Source organism: Ischnura elegans, chromosome 2 (genome assembly GCF_921293095.1).
Source record: "Ischnura elegans chromosome 2, ioIscEleg1.1, whole genome shotgun sequence".
In the NCBI taxonomy this organism is placed as follows: domain Eukaryota; kingdom Metazoa; phylum Arthropoda; class Insecta; order Odonata; family Coenagrionidae; genus Ischnura; species Ischnura elegans.
Window position 1 is genome coordinate 24,811,925 of NC_060247.1, and position 12,695 is coordinate 24,824,619.

A 12,695-nucleotide genomic window follows, 5' to 3' on the forward strand; every position below is an offset into this window, starting at 1 on the left:
TAGTCGCCAGAAAATTTAGCCTAAATTGTCACTTCTTCAAGAGATGGCGCATTTTTAAAAAGTAATTGTTGTTCTGTAATAAATAAATTGAATTTATGAAATTTACAAAAGATTAGTTTAGGTATGACAGTTGATATTTCTATGCATCCTTTTCCTCCTGCTCTTTACTAAACTGAGAGAGAAGAGGTTCTAGTCTTTATAAATTAATTTTCTTAGAAAATTTTATTCAAGGATTGATTAATCGTATTTTCACTCGATTCAGTACACAACAATTCCTATTTCATAACACTTTTCTCTAAACTGCCTCCATTTTGATTGAGCTCGTAGAGAGGGGGCAAATTGGAGGTACTTTTTTCACAAATGATTAAGCATTAAGATTTATTTTTCTTAAAGCATAAGGTAACAAAGTATTAAGTATATATAACATTTTCTTTTGATGCATTAGCTTCCTTGTATTACTTTTTTGTGTTTAAGTATAATTTACAAGTGAGTGGACAAGAAGGTTGCAGATGATTCTCCAGAGACTAGCGATCAACAAGTTATTCGTGCTATTCCTCCAGTAATGGTAACTACAAACAGTCCATATATATGGTTTTCTGTCTTACCGCAAGATAATTTGCCTCTCATACAAGCCCTAAAACCATGGAAACTGCATGGTGGAACCAGTAGCACAAGTAGAAGCAGGTGGACAAGAGTAACGGCCGTTGTCGAAAGACGATATGAAATGGCATTCGGCGGCCAAGAGCATGCGATGGAGGGAAAAATAAATGTATGACGGCGAGTCGGAGGAGAGAAGGGATGAAAGGGAGTGGTTTGGAACCGCGGTGGCCGTAATGAAATAGAAGGACGGACGTGATCGCGAAAAAATATATGAAAGACGAGCGTCGGAACATCAATCGATCCCAGAGGCCAGTTAGGGGCATTGTAAGCGCAGAAACAATGGTCCCTGGGAGGGTGAAGGGGGGTGTGCATCCTGCATATAATTGATCGGCAAAGAAAAGAGAGGAAGTCTCGTTTCGAAGGGGGTAAGGCACGTGAGGCGGGCGAGGCCGCAGGGCTACCGGGCAATGGGGTGAGGAGACCCCCGCTTGGATTGACCACGAGCTTATCGCTCCATCGCGGTGATAGCCTCGTAATCACCTATAAAATCCTTTGCAGTATCCACTGGAAATCTACACATATATATATATATCACCCAACTTGCATTTGTATTAAGTAAAATCCGACTACATATAAGAACGCTTGAGGAGTTACGTTGGTTCTTGAATTTCTCTGGACCAGATGAATTCCATCCGTATTTTGGGATTTTAGCATCGGATGGCAAATTAAACGAGGCGCTTCAACTAAATAAGTTTATCCAGTGGTTCAAGGAGCGAAACTGTATCCAATTGGCGGCAAAACACGAAGTGAAAACTCCAAATAAATGAGAGATAATGTCGGAGGAGAATTGTAACATGTAACCGAGATATGAGGCCATACGCATTTAGAGGAGACGAATTTCAATCAGGGATTGCGTAGGGAAACACTTACATATATCATTAATGCACAATTGATGAGATACTATAAGTGGTCGATAGTCTTTATCACACTCAATTCGATAGAGAGAGTACGCATTACACCTAAAGTAAGTGCCGTTCATGAGGTTCACGATTAGATTTTCACAAATAAATTCTACAACTTCGTAGGGACTTGCATCTACCACAGATATTAGAGAGAATATTTCTCGATCACATCGCTCGGGGGCGGAAATTTTTTAGACGCCCTGACCACTACAATGCGGAACCTTGATCTGGCTGAAGATTCCTCAGGCTGCGAGGGAGAGGATAAAGAATTATGGTGGTCGACCACCTATGACCCCTTTTGGAAGACTCCTCCTCCCTGGGAGGGACCTATCTTTCCCTGCTTGTCCAGGACCTCACACAACGAATACTACCTTTTGGCGCTAACGAGGAATCATTGTTGGAATCAGTGAACAAAAATATTTCCTTTTCCCACGGTTTTGGTGGGCTATCAATCAAAAGGCAAATAGTAGAATATGAAAACGACAAGGCCTCGCTAAGGAGGAATTTCGAAAATTCATTTTAACCACCAAAGACATCTAGACCTATTGCCTATAGACTAATGGCCTATTAGATCTAATAGCCGCAGAAATTCTGAAAATCATTTTATACAAGAATTAATAAATTTATAGCGTAATTCTCGAACAATAAAATCAAATCCAAGAGAAAATTTATGTTGATTTCAATGAAGAAAAGCTGTTGGATATGTTAGTGAAATTCCCTAAAGCGGAATTAAACATTGTCTTCAATCAGAAGTGTCTCAAATTGAACCTCTCTCCGAAATACGTGAACTGCTTGTATGCTATTTCACTCACTATTTAAAAACTTGTTACTAAATGGCATCACGTCTGTGTGTGAAAAATTATTTAAATAAATATATGAAGTGATTCGAATTTATTACTCATGAAAATACTAAAAGAAGAAGTGGGGTAAAACATTATCAGTATATATCTTACGTAAAAAAATTATTAAAATTGCGCAAATGCAATAATCCATGCGAATAAAAGTGTTTCTATGAAGAAATCTGTAAAAGAATCAGCAGAACTCAGCTGAACCTCATGACAAATACTTTCACCATATCTCATCATCAGGAGATCTTGTAATTCTGTCCCCTTCCCAAATTGTTTTTCATTCCGATCTAGTTCCTCAAAGGTGTTCAATTATCGATCCTAACATTAGTTGATTGTGATCACAGAAGCGGCGGTGAAAGCGAGAGAAAAGAAATTCCTGCACGTGGTTGCACAGGATGCTGTTGCGATTCCAGCAGCAAAAAAAAACACATAGGTCTGCATTAGGATCGACGAGGGTCCTTTCCATATCCGAGGAAGAAGGATGGGGAAAACATCGGAGAATTTTGAGGATACGGGTGTGTTCGCGTGCTGGGGAGGAATGAAGAAGGCGATCAAAGCTGGAGGAAGAAAATAAAAAAGGAGCGAAAGAGCGAGGAATGATACACGGTGTAGTCGAGAAAAACGCATTCCAGTAGATCAAGAAGTGAGCAGAATACGCGACAAGATAACTAGCATCCTTGGCCTCAGAAGAAGCGAAATGCATAAATGGGGTTCTCATTCGGACATACATATGGAGATAAAAGGCTTGTAGTAAACGTATTTGGTCCTCTTTCGTCAAAATATTTTGTTTCGAGGAAAGCCGAAGCCACACCTGCGAATGCGATTTTCCGATACCCAAATCCTGTCTGATGGCAAGAGATTGTGTGGACGAGTGCCCAGAATTTCGTGTCCAAATCTATCAGATGTGAATTAAATTGTCTCCCAGGCATTGCTTTATATCTGTGCGGTTAGATCATGAACACGTCTTGACAACCTGTAGAATTTTTTTCAGAGATAACAGAGGTAGACATATTTTTAGGCAATGGTAATAATACAGGAGATACATGCATATCAGTAAATGAAAATGATAACAGAAAATTGATGAGATAAAAATATAATAATAATAATAATATATAAGAGATTTTTCATTTTCATAAATAGTGGTCTGATATCATATTGACGATATGACACAGCATGAAAAGGTAAAATGATTAATCTTCAGAGGAACACTTAAACTTCACTTCAAAACATAAATTAGAAACATGGCATAGTGTTCAAAAGGTTTATTAAAGATTACCCAAATCGGTTCTTTAGCATTCCGATGATAAAACACTACTGGCTCAAATCCTAATTAGCTATTCAATATGAGCACACGGCAATTCTTTCAGCGATAATTAAATAATTAACAACCTCAACCTATCAACTCTATTTTAAACTACTCCAAAGATGAGAAATACAAAAAAGCATAATTCAAAAACCTAAAGAAATTACAGTAGAAGAATATAGAGCGAAAAATAATAATAAAAGAACGAGTCAGAAGGACGGAATTGAGACGGCGAAGAAAAAGTTGAAGAGAGAGGAGTTGGGTAGGAGTATAAGTATGGGGTTGCGGAACAGGATATAAGGCAAGTGTCGTGGAATTTACTCGTGAGAGCTGAATTGAATGGTTTACAGAAGAGTGAGAGGGGCAAGAATGGGAGAGAGAGAGGAGTAGATGGGAAGAGTGGAGGGCGAGGGACAAAGGGGAGATGGGAGGAGGGGGAGAAGGGGGATTGTAAAATGACGGTGGTGTGGGTAGGGCGGAGGGGACGACGAATGGTGCGCGAGGATCTGAATTATTAATACCGCGAGACTCCTATTATCCAGAGAACGGGTCCAGGAGGAAAGAGAGAGAGAGAGAGAGAGAGAGAGAGAGTGAAGGGCTGAAGCGGAGGGAGGGGAGGCGATGGGGTGATTTTTCCGTGTTCCGACGCGGGTGTTGCCCACCATCGATAGTTAGCCAAGGAATCCACATAAATATTCGTCTGGAAAAAAACAGTTAAACCCCCATAAATAAGCCAACATTATTAATTTAAACAACAGTTCATTCTGAGGAATTCAAATAGAGGCGGTTTATATTTTAATGACTTATCTATACTTATACATAAAACAAAGTCGAAAATCGTGTTAGTTACCTACACCATTTTCTCTAGAACGAATGTACCGATTTGAATGATATCTGGGTTTTTGGATTCGTCTCAGCCCTGGATAACAGAATAAAGATTAAAAAATAGTAAAAGTTCACGTAAAAAATTAATTATGATCTAAGGGGTATTTTTTAGGAGTTGGTAACACTGAAAGGGTTGTCAATTCTTTCAAAACTACTAATGTATCGATTTATTTTGTTTACCTATTTAATTAATGAGCTTCGTAGCAATAATAAAATTATTTTAATAATTAAAGCATATTCAAAATATTAAAATAATATTAAAAAAATTAAATTATAGCTTAGTTCAGCTCGAGTAGACACATCACTACCGTGTTTTTGTAAACAAATCTCCAAGCAATTGTTGACTATCGTTTATGGCCGTGTTTCTGTGACGAATGAAGCAGTTTGATTTCATTTCCTTGTAATTTTTGCAAATTCGTTTTATCGGAAGGTGAGCTCATCAGCAAAGTGTTCCCTAAGATGATAGAACGCAGCAAAAATCACAAGTTGCTGGTTGAGCGAGCAATTTTGACGATCTAGAACGAAGATATGGATTACTCAAAATAGGTAAATCTGGAAAAAAATTGTTGGTATTCTTCATGTATTCAAATCTATTGATTGTTTTACATACGAAGACGAAGTCACCAACTATCTATTTGAATTTTTGAAGTCCTTGGATATGTCTAGCTTACCACGGCACAATTTACAGCTGAAGGTAGGCTCGGTGTTCATGATGCTAACGTAACCTAAACCAACCAAAACTATGCAACGGAACGCATTTGGTGATTCAACAAACTGATAGTCAATGTTACTCACGCGACTATTATCAAAAGAAAATTAAAAGATGAGGATGTTCTCATTCCAAGAAATCCCAGGATTCCTTTTGTGTTTTTTAACACGAATTCAATTTCCAATTCGTGTTGCATTCGCGACGACGATTAACAAATCAAAAGGTCAATCATTGAGTGTTTGTAAACTGAATCTAGAAAACCCATGTTTTTCTAATGGACAATTATATGTGACATGTGCACGGGTTAGTAGACCATCTGATTTATTTGTTCTTGTACTTGATTACAAGCAGAAAATGTTATGTATCAGAAGGTGCTTGACTTAAGAGGATAAACCCGCATGTGTAGGGTACACCGGGGCACATTTACGCATGGGGTACGTTTACCTAGTGCACTTTTTCCGAACTTATGACTGGCGCGCTACAAGTCCTTATTAATGATGCTCCTGTAAGCAATGTACTTTTTCATATTATTGCGAGTGTATTTACCTGAATACGCTTCATATAAGCAGAATAATGCGAGAAAGATTAATTTTGGAAATATATAGGCTTAAAATAACGATAAAGGTACATAAATCCCCGGTTAGGGTAAGGAATAAGCATGAAAATCCAGGACTATAAAAGGGTTGACCTTACCTGAAAGACCTGAAGAAGAAGGCCACAGAGAAAGATAACGATTAACAGAATTTAAATACTATCAAAGAGGTAATGGCTTTCGTGATATCCTCGTTAATCGGGAGGCCACTGAAGAACTAAACATCTAATACCAACAAATAATATAAAAATACTTAATGAATAGAAATAAACACGCATAATTGAAAATAAGTATACAAAAGTTTCTAAAGCAACCAATAGTTATTGTTAAGTGACAAATATAATCGGAGGGAAGTAAGTAGGAATCACTCATGATATTTTATTCAGATACTCGCGATCTTAAGATATCGTGACGCGTTGGTTCAAACAACATTATTCTCGAACCAAGACTTCTGATTCCAGAACTCAGATTATTTAATTTTAATCTAGTGAAATCCATGTCTCAACCTCTTACCTACTTTTATGCATAGGAGATGGGTGAGATAAATTCAGGAAAACAGCTCAAAGTCTCAAGAAAGTGTTGCACAAAAGTTATGCTAAAAATTGAATAGACAAAGTAAGCATGGTAATTACCTACAGTTTTGTGAGAGGAGTGCATAACCACGTCCAATGATTTGTTTTTCAGTCACGTCACGCAATGGAACAAGTTGGAGTCAAATGAATTTCTACCTACTTACGGATGTGATAAACGTCTCACAGACGACCCTCGCCAAAAATTCTTTTACCATCCATGCATAGCATTAGCCCTGCTATTATGCACCCATTAAACCAGCCGAAGTTGACACTCCGTTTGTTTTTATTGGGCCGATTTTCCTTTGTTCAGCACCTTTGCCCGGTTTCACAAGTAGTCATTAACATTCCATTACCATTCGGCCATGGCAGTAACGTTTTTGCCATCGGAATGGGTCATTAAAAAATGGCCCAGGAGACACGGAGAAAGTTTCGCCACATGAAAGCCAATGATTAAAGTTTGAAAGAGCACAAAAAAGTGATCACAGAATTACGATGCTATGTTGACTCACACGAAAATAGAGATTTTCAATGGAAATATTCAATCTCTCGGCGAACAAATCGCACGGTATCTGTGGTTTGAACGGAAAAATATAGAAAAACTAAGGCTCCTATGTTAAGCCCATCAATATTAGTTGTCAGTTTGACGAAGAAAGGGTTTCATTTATACAGTCTGATCAATAGTATCAATTTTGGAAAGTAAAAAACATTGAGTTTCATCTTTAAAGAGATTTAGCTTATGGTACATGAAAACGGATATTTCATTCCCATGAAATAACGGGAAAGTTATGTCTCTATCTTCCATGACATCGTACGTGAGTGACATCGTTTAGCTACTCATGAGCGGATGAATACATAGAAAACATCACCAATCATACCGAACCGCTTTTATAAGTTACAAAAACCACTCATCCCCCCGCAGTAGGAGAATAGGAGCCAGCCACTACTCTCAAACTGCTCATTCCCCGCACCTACGGCAGTTAGGAGGAATTCCGCACATCCCACGCACAAGACAGTTGCGCTAACAACATCTTCAGCATCTTCGCCATCAATTGTCCTGCACGCTGACTTTCTAAGCGCGCGCTCAAGGCTTTGCGCCGAAGCCCTTTCACCCCGTAGTCGACTGAATGCCTGCCTGCAATGGCAAAAGGGCGCCCCGGAAAGACTGCGGAGATGTTCTCGAGGGACGGCGACACGAATGCTTAAGTTAATGGAGTCCCTGCCAACGTGAGCTGGAATACAAGCCACTAAAAATATCGCACCGCCGAATACGAAGTAAGTTGTTTTTTTAAATTTTACCTAGACAAATATCACTTTTAAGCCGTGAACAACTTTATCAAACATATTAATGAAAATATTTGATTAATAATTTCTGAACGATAGATAAACTGTCGATTCTTTTGATTCCAACAACGATAGGTGCCACTCACGGAAAAACCCGTGAAAATAAGTTAGAATATAATTTCGTCAGTTAACAGATATTTTAGATCGATATTTTTTCGATAAATAATAGATAGATGAAATTTAGTCCATTTCAAACGATAGCTAGTAATTATTACTAATTTTTCACCACAATGAGAATATTATCTAGAAGTTTATGCGCCGAAGCAATATAAAAATAGTATTTTTTAAAGCTACTGTTTGCAGGAATATAGGAAAAATTAGAAGAAACTACTTATAACAAAGCATTTAAATGCAATAACGAAAATAAATCATTCTCTACAGTTTGTAGGCAGCCCAGACCGCTGCCAATTCCTACTTTCCATTTAGCGTCATAGGATATATTTAAAAGAAGGGAATTGACCCAGAAAATTGGTGCATACTTGAGGAAACCAGCCGGAGATATTAATAAACATTAGGCAAACAGGTCATGCTCTATTTTTACCATGCTCTTATAGTCTTTAAATTCCATAAAAGATGTCAAAAAGCCACCCAACGATTGGATGAAGTATGAGCACGCCATACTCACTTGAGATTTTGTATATTGCCATAGCAGAAATTTAGCAAACAATAGTTGTAGTCTGCCGAGTAAAGAAATTGTACCTAACGGCAAGCATCTAGACAGTAGTCAACATTGGTTTGTTCAAAGGGAAGAATCAACTGATTTTTTAAATTATGCAGTCAGGCTCAAACAATGAGAATACCCTTCATAACTCTTTTGCATTAAGAAAACTGCAATGGCTACTGAAGCCTAAAGTTTTTCTGAAGGGAAGCCTCAAAAACGGTTAGCATTGGTAGGCGACAGAAGAGATTTAATGAACTGTTTAAGTCGAAATGTCCATCTTTTTGTGACATTGAAGTGATACCAACATAAAACAACATAACGAGGTAAGACGACGTTTCTCGTCAATAAGTAAATATTTTTTAAAAATTAGGACCTTAATTTGCACCATCGCTTTAATGAACTGCGTGTATAAATACCCTATTTTTTACTATTCTAATAATTTATGAAGTAAAAAAGGTGGTGGACGCTTCTCATGAGAAACTACCATTACGTGAAGACCTCCGTCGGCGAGGAGTTAGGCGCGGTCGTTCTCCTGGTGATAGGAGTAGGCGCGGAGGGGCAGGGAGAGCAGGATAGAGCACGCACTGAGGATGCGGCAATCGGTCTGGGTGCCGTCACCGCCGCCGCTTTAGATGCCTCCACCCTTCTTTCACCTTCTTGCGGTCACCCAACTCTTCGAGGACTGAGCTGACATGAATAGTGATGGGAAGACTGAAAATTATTGGGTTACATTTTTTTCGAATGATGCATGAAAAAATATAAAAGAATATCTCGGAAAGACATGGGCTGAGAAGTTAAAACTACGATAGTGTTGACGTACACGAATCGGTCTAAGTGGATTAAAACCTAACTCTGGACTATTTTATCCCAAAAAATCGATACGACGGTGACGAAAATAAATTTTCTTACATGCAGAGAGACGCTACGAGAATAAAGTGGCGTTATTTATTAGCATGAAGACTATAGTTCATATAAAAAAGCATACAACAATAAAAAATCTATTTCGTTCTTTCGACCCCAAACCTGTCTAAATAACCTGTAAATAAGTGTAAAATATCTTTATAAGAATGAATATGCATGAAATTCTTGGAGCCTATTGTTAAGATCTGTCACTGCCGACGACATTTAGCATAATTACTCTGAAGTAATAAAGCCATTAATGCGCATTGGAATTGGTCTACACACCTATTTTGCCTTAATTTTCACGAAAAAAATTTTATGTGCTGGAAAATGTTTCAGCATATTGATTAGAAATATCACTAAGCGATGGCTCACTACTAGGTTTAAAGGAAAATTCATCTCAATCATTGCGGCTTTATTTTACGTTGTTCCGAGTCACGACAAAGAACTAAAGAAATTCCAGCTACTTCAATTAGCGTTTCCCATAGATCCTCTTGCTTGAAAGCAAATATTTACATTGAAATACGCAGCGTGCGCTACCGACGAAAACTTTATTGATGAAATGTCACAAATACGAGAAGAAATTGCTCATTTGTTACGCAGTGGTGAACGAGCCACAACAATGGTGCGGAGTAATAAGAAGAGAGGGGTTGGGGGTTGATAGACCGAGAGAATAGAGCGAGGGGTGGGGGAGAATGGATAGTCGACTGCATTCCAAACCGCCTTTTCCACAGGCAGTCTCCGCCCCGCGGGGCAAAGGGTGGAAATCGCACTGCTCTGGGCGAAGTCCTCTTTCGAGGAATATCCTTCTCTCTCCCTTCCAACAGATCACATGCTTTGAGGCGCACCACACGACCCGGTTCGCGCGGACAACAATGGCGGGAGAGGAGGTGCGGGCCGGCCGGGGAGAGGCATACGGCAACAACGCCCCATTGAAGCGATCATCGGCGCCCTTGCCCGCGCGCCCACGCCGACTGCCGAGACCTCAACGCGCCCATGTCATCGAGCGCGGATTGTCATAGCGCACGGAGACGGGCCACAAGCACGTGCATTATCAGGAATAGCTGTTCATGAAGCTGCCTTGTTCGAAGAGCATGCATGTTACAGGAATATTTCCATTAAAACGTCACGCGAATGAAAAAAATGTAGTGTGATGTAAAGATGTAAAAAATGTAATAGGAATGAGATTGGTCACCGTAAAAATTTGCTACTCTTTGTTTAACATAAACACAAAATCTGAATAAGCATACAATGCTAATTCAGATTTTGTGTTGAGCACTTTACTAGAAGATCATAATGCCTAGTTCTCTTGGCAAAATTTACCGTTTCATTAATTCGATAAATTTGAAAACAATATGAGGCCGCTTGCAATAAAAACTAACATTGAATAATATTGAACCGAGACCTCAACGCGCCTATGTCATCGAGCGCGGATTGTCATAGAGCACGTAGGCGGGTCACAAGCACGTGCATTATCAGGAATAGCTGCTCATGAAGCAACCTTGTTACATGCCTGCCACAGTGAAATTTGCATGAAAATGTCACGTAAATGAAAAAAATGGATAAGATTGAGATTTGTCGCTGTAAAAACTGTAATATTTAACTTTATGTGGAAAATTTTACTCTTAAAATAACGGAAATATCGCGAGCTCATAAAAATATGACATTTTCTAACAATTTTTGCACTTCTAAATACATCTGTAGAAATAAAATCGTAGACTAGGAAACAGTGAGCGAAAACATTTTGTTGAAAGTCAACGGAAATCCACGAATTAGGCAAAAGGGGCCGCTGAAAAATCTGATCATGCGATAACAGTACCCATCAAGATTTGATGCTCTTGCTCGAGCGGAGCGGAGGCCAATGTCGTCAAGAGCTGATTTTCATACCGCACGCCAGTGGAATTATTAGCGACGGGCACTGCATTACCACGAGTAACTTACTAAGACGCTACTTCAATAGGTGAGCAAAACCCTCGCTCTTTACAGAAAATGTTATGGTAGACAGTTCCATAAATACATTGCCTAATTTACGTACAATAAATTTCATAAAATGAGCTTCTTACAATAAAATCAGTTTCAATGAAACAAAGTTTAAAATGTTTTAATAAGCGTTTTGAAATGAACTGGAAGCAGGAAACGAAACAGAAGGTGAAAACTTTTGTATGAATGGTATACTTCACAGAGCAGTGCCGTCTTACATCCTCATTAATAGCAGCTTAAGTGACAATATAATGGAAGAGGATGCTGTAAATAAAAGCAGAGATAACGTGGGAAACGAGGATGTGTACAAGTAAATTTAGGGAAAGGCACCGCAAACTACCATACTCAGTCGGTGGGTTCGCCATGTTATGAGAAAAAATCACGTCCGAAGTACGATAGAGGAAAAATAACAGACGGGAAGGCGCAACATCGTGTATCGTGCGAAAGACTAGGAGATAAGGACAAGGCAAGACAAATAAATTTAAGGGAGGAAGAACCTTAGGTAGGCGATGGAAATGCCATTGGGAAAGGAAAAAAAATGCGGGGGCTGCAATATACCAATCATAGGATTGAATGATCTATGGAGGTTATAAACTCAGTCGAACCAACTGAATTGCAATCTTGCGATTGTTTGAAATGAGAAGCATAAAATCTATGCTCTCATTATACCTTTATGTATTTCATTTTTTTTAAACTCAAATTGCGAGTTAATAAATAAATTAAAAATAAAAATTAAAATAGGTTAGTTCTCCCCGATTGTAATGATGGTAATTCATTTACTCTATATCTTGGATAGAAAAAAATATTTGAGTAAAAAAGGCATCCTCCTTATGGCCATGCTAGTCACTTAATACAAATCAACAACAAAAATTTGGCTCATGCAATCTCAGTGCTCATTGGGTGCGCATGGGGAAAAATGTGTTTTTTTTTCGTTTTAACTCTAAAACAGTAGGAAATAAAATTTTATTGTGGCTCACAGTCATTCTAAAATATTATTATGAATGAAAATTATTTTGAAAGGACAAATATAAATAAGAAATTCAGCTTGAAAACATAAATATCGAAGCAAAAATCTTTTTGCTGAAAATAACAGGCATGGCTTAAAAAAACAGTTCAAGGGAATCCACCTGTGTACTCCGACGTATCAAATATCGAAAGGCCTTAAAATATGGAAGAAAATTAAAATAAATGGAAATTATTTTAAGACGGCTAGGATTTAATCAAAATAATATCCTTAATGTGCAAGCAAAAGACAGTATTATTTTTTAAATGGTCACACAGCCGTCAGCACATGTAGAAATTCAGCCTTTGCTTTTCAGGCTGAAAATTATACTAAAGTTGG